Below are 5,357 nucleotides of genomic sequence, written 5' to 3'. Positions count from 1 at the left end.
GTGTTCTCACATGGCAGAGAGAGAGAGAGAGAACAAGCTCTCTGGTGCCTCTTCTTACAAGAGCACTAATCTCATCGTAGGACCCCATCCTTTGGACCTCAACATATAGATGGGGGAGTGTGGGTGGGGACACAAACATTCAGTCCATAAAACTATAGCATTCATGCCCTGAGAGTCTGGGGGTTGAGTAAGAAGAAGGAAAGATGTAGTAATAGTGATAATTTCTACTTCAATCCAACAGTGCTTTTACTAGATATTCCATCTCCATAACTGATTACTTTACAATAAATCTCAACATCAGGTGATATTAGCCTTCCAATTTTCTTCATGTTGATTATTCTAGGTCCTTTGCCTTTCCATGTGAATTTTAGAATCAGCTTGTCAATTTTGACCCAAAAAGAGACCTGCTAAGCTTTTATTGAGTTGTTATTAAATCTTTAGATCAATTTGAAGGAATGACAATTGAACTGTATTTCTATATGCATAAGGAACATTCAAAAAGTAAAAATAATACCACTTATAACATCAAAAATATGAAATACTTAAAAAAATTCCAATAAAAGATGTGAAAGACTTGTACCCAAAAACCACAAAACATTGCTGACAGAATTACAGAAAACCCGAATAACTGGAGAGCTGTATCTTGCTCACAGGTCAGAAAACTCAATATTGGAAGGATTTATTCTTCCCTTTAATAATGGAAGCTGCTGCATTTTTATTTTTCTTGGAGATAGGTGAGGCCATTTGACTCTGATCTGCCTAAAAGAATCCCAGCAAAAAAGTGTGTATCATCTCTGGGTCATATCTTTTTCTCTGTTTTTCTTTTCCCATGGGCTGGTCCAGATGAGGACAGCACCATAGGGTAGTGCATTTTCAAGTGTAGTTCCCTGACGAGCAGCATCAGCTTCCCCCGAAAACTTGAGAATGCAAATTCTCACTCCCTGAACTATTCAATCAGAAACTCTGGAGTTGGGGCCCAGCACTCTGTTTTAAAAGAAAAACCCTCCAGGTGATCCAGGCACAGACTGCAAAGTATCAGTTGGAACATGGTTGGCTGAATATGTTTTTGGAGCAGTCACCTACTCTCCCAGGACTATCTCCACCCTCTTATATGATGGAGAAATAAGCTTGTCTTGCTTGAGACTTTGTAATTTTTGTCCCCTAATCTGTCTCTAACTACACCTCCATTGTGCCTCTACGTGATATTATCCTGACCTTGTATAGATAAGTTTCTTTCAGGACATATGGTTTATCTCAAAGATAGTATCAAGATTATCACTACATGTCAAGGGTTATATTTGCCTATACTGAGGGATACATCATCATAACTGGTAGTATCTTTCCTATATAACTTGTGATGTTTTGAGAAGTTGGATAAACAATAAAGCAACATAATGTGCTGTATTCAAAGAGATAATTTTATAAATTGTCATATATGTTAGTCTTAAAAATTATGAGACTTACATATTTTCTCTTTTTGCATAATTCTCTTTTTCTCCAACTTTGAGGAGAAAATATGGGATTTTTTTTCCTCTCCAAACTATTTACTTTTTCCAATCTGCTCCCATCATGTAGGTACTTTAGTTGTCAATAGCAGCCAGAATTACCTTGAATACTTGTTCAGGGGAATTGAAAAGGTATGAACAGCCCTAATGCTGAAAGTAAGAAAAATAATGTCTTAAATAATATTCACAGTTGACTGTTCTTCAAGCAAGAAAAAAGAGAAAGAATTGTGACCTGGAAAGAAACCAGTTATTTTATATATAAAATTGTATATAACATAAAATATATATATTATACTTCTTATATAATCTGATCTATATAGCTCAAAATACATATATGTTTGTGTGTATTTTACACATATATATATAGTAAAAGTACAGTGCAATAACTCTTGGTGGAAATTTTTCAATGGTTCATCATGAAACACTTCTTACAGTGCTTCAATAAGCCGGGCAAAGTTGACTGGAGTACTTCCTGGTGACAGGAAAATTCAAGTGTTCACAGCTCATTCAATATTCTACTTTTTTGCTAAGCACCTCCTCTGTATCAGACAGCCTCTTCAATTGTTGAACAGCCGTAATTGTTTAAAAGTTCTAACTCATATTAAGATGAAATCCTCCTGTAAATAGCTTCAACAGAGCTCCTTGCAGAAACTCACTGTGCTAAGAGCTGGAGATAGAGATACAACTGCCTTCAGGGAACTCACAGTGTCCTGGAGGTAGGGACAGAGGGTCTGATGACAGAATTAATAAATGCCAATATATGGATGTACAGAATGCTTTGAGAAACTAAAGGAGGGTGTCCTAAAAGATGAATAGGAATCAAAAGAGAAACAACATTCTGGGTACCAGGAAGAGTATAGGTACAAGCACAGAAGCATAGAAGAGCAGGACATTTAGGAAACCTCTAGTAGCTCTGTATGTCCAAAATTAAAGGTTGTGGAGTAGATGCTAAGACTGGCAAAAATCTGTAAGACGCATATTAAGAAGAGACTTGTACATCACAATGAGGGGCTCAGACTTTATTCTCCAGGCAATGGGGAATCAGTAGAAAATATTATGTGAGCAAGTGACATGATTTGCCTTCTGATTTGAAAAATTATTCTGACTGAAGAGAATGAATCAGAGAAAAGAGAAAACATAAGAAAGAACAAGAGGATACCTGTAAACAGTTTCTTCCCCACTCTTCCTCCTGCCCTCTCTCTGTTGCCTCCTCCTGCAAGAGAAAATATATCTAGGCTAAGGTAGCAGAAGTGAGGAGGTGAATGAATCAACAGATCTGAGAGATATGAAATAAGATTCTCATCAGTATTTAGTAATCAACTCAGTATGGGGAGTGAAGGAGAAGGTTGTAGTTCCGTCGCCTGGAGCATTACAAAAGTCTTTCCTATGACAACCCTTTAGTCATTTAAGAATGATTATCACCTTCTTTCCTTCACCCCTCAAACAAACCAATTCTTGTCCTTCAACCTGAGTACAATAAAATGCCATTCCCCAGTCCCCCTATTTCCCAGTGTTTAAGTGGGTGTAGAAGGTGCTTATCTAAAATTTCTCAACTCAACAACCTACTCAAAACTCAAGAAGCAGATAAATGTATTTCTCTCTAGCCTATAAGAATTCACACCAGCCAAAAGATCCCCCTTACTGTTTAGTTGTCAAAAAAAATATATTAATGTTTCTAAATCAAGAACAAAAATAAAGTCACTCAAAAATAAAGTTTAACATTTCATATTTTTGGCACTTAAAATATTCTTCTATTTGTGCTTTCCTAACATGAGCATATGACTTGCAAAGCAAAGTAGCCATAAATCAGGCTACTCTAACACCCTCTTCACAGACATTTGTCAGGAAAAATAATTAGTATACTGGCTAAGAGAACACTAATAAAGCAGTGCATTTCATTTCATTTGGTCCTTATTCAACAACTGCAAAGAGTTCCAAAGAAAAAGACAAAGAAAATTAGAATTATTATTATCCTACACCCAGCTTTCCTGATGGAGCATATTTCTTGATGCTGGCAAAACTCCTGGACCTAATCTTTATTTTTTAACCTATTGATCCTTTTCCATTAGTGACAGACTTGCTCTGCTACAAGGGATGGGTTTCCAAATTGGCCTGAGGGAGGCATGTAGGTTAGAAACAATATTGTCATTGGCCTAGTTTTGGCAGGGTTGGTGGAAAGTCAGACAACTGTTATGTTTTGGAGTTGCAGGCTAATAGTGCCCTCTGTTTTCCATTTTTGCTCCCATCCACAGAATTACCAGATGGCCAAGAAGCCACTAGAACAGAAGTAATGTCCCAATACAGTGGAAAAAGACCAATCCAGTAAACACTCTAACATCCATCCAGTGACTTAAAATAGCAATCTAAATGTTCTAAAGATGAAGGGAAAAAAGTAGAAAACATAGCAAAAACTCTTTCAGCCTGACTCCTTTCACCTGAATACATGGTCTTTTCAGAGCAATACATTTACCACAGATTCCAGCACCCTCAAAATGTTCCACCCATCTTCCCAAATGTCTGCCCCTGTAGCCCAGTTGACCAGGATTGCTCAAAAGATTTAGAAGACATTTCCTAAACTTCCCAGAGATTCTCAGTCAGTGGATCCAGGGTGGGGCATAGTAATCTATAATTCTTTTTAAATCCAAAATATCCTTATCAGAATGATTTCCCATTCATCTTGATAGAAGGTGCTTTTAATGCTGCTTCCTCCTGAAGGAACCTTCTGTAAGCCTTGCTTTTTCTCCTGTAAGCAGGCGGAGAACAGTGGAGCCACCAACACACAAAACTACTGTTTGTGCCTGGCTAAAGACCGTGGTGATTTTATAGCACCCTGGGCATTTCATATCCATGAAGTGCCTGGGGCTCTGCATCAGGCACTCCTTGCGTTTCCTCTTCTGGAGAGGGATAAAAGAGATCTTTTGTGAGACGCATGTTCTCATGGGTAGGTAGTCACCACTAGAAAGGGAAATATGTCATTAAAAAAAAATCTTTCCAAATGATTCTGATGGTCACACTGGGGAACCATTTAAAGGAATCTTTAATGGTCTATCTGTAGGAGAGATTTTCAAATGAGGTGCTGTTGTTAGAAATGGAAGTCATTGGTTGGGTAACTTTCCAATTTTAATACATCCTCTGCTCCTACCTCCAAGTTTCTTCCATGCTTCCTAGTGGAGAGGGAATATAGTACACAGGGTGAGTAAGAATTGAAAAGCACTGTCTTTGGAATGGAGAGTCAGGGAACTGCCTGGAGAGAAATGAAACAAAACAAAACCAAACCCTCTCGCTCCGATAGTGTAAACTAATTGGGTGCAAATATAAAACAACTGTTATCACCACCCACCTCAACGCTGGTTCATTCTATGGGGCAAGTTCTTCCTCTGCTCCTGGAAGAAATTCTGAGAAGGTGAAACTGGTTTTTCCCGGCATTTTCAGATAATAAAATCATTTTGCCTGAAAGAGTCTCATGTTATAATTAAAAGTCATATCAAAACCATAGAGTTTAAAGTTAAAATTTCTCTCCTCTCCGACTGGGGATCTATCTGCTCCCCCAGTTTGGGCCTGCACATTCAATCTCTTCTTAGTTTCCCTTCCTGCTTTTCCACCTCCTCTCCCTCACTCATCCTGTCCCCCATGCAAAATTGAAGGTGGGACTAGGGGCTGGGGTAGGCAAGGAAGAGAGGTAAGGTTACAGAGAGAAAGGTCTTACCTGACCAATATTGATGCAACCTGACCCTCCTTCCCCCTGGCTGGCTAATTCTTGCTCACGAGATGCATTAAGCGTTCTTTGAAGAGCTCCTGTCATCGCTGGAGATGTCTCACCTGCAGAACCAGGTGAATTCATTTCCTCTAGCT

The 5,357-nt window shown here is 38.5% G+C and overlaps 1 pseudogene; it reads right to left on the bottom strand.

Annotated features, from left to right (window-relative positions):
- Positions 1-4,198: 4,198 nt before the first annotated feature.
- On the bottom strand, positions 4,199-4,633 carry LOC126930086 (40S ribosomal protein S27-like; annotated as a pseudogene).
- Positions 4,634-5,357: the final 724 nt, after the last annotated feature.

The sequence above is a fragment of the Macaca thibetana genome, chromosome 11, assembly GCF_024542745.1.
Source record: "Macaca thibetana thibetana isolate TM-01 chromosome 11, ASM2454274v1, whole genome shotgun sequence".
NCBI classification, from domain to species: domain Eukaryota; kingdom Metazoa; phylum Chordata; class Mammalia; order Primates; family Cercopithecidae; genus Macaca; species Macaca thibetana.
The sequence above is the reverse complement of the archived record's forward strand: the minus strand, read 5'-3'. Positions and strand labels throughout refer to the sequence as shown.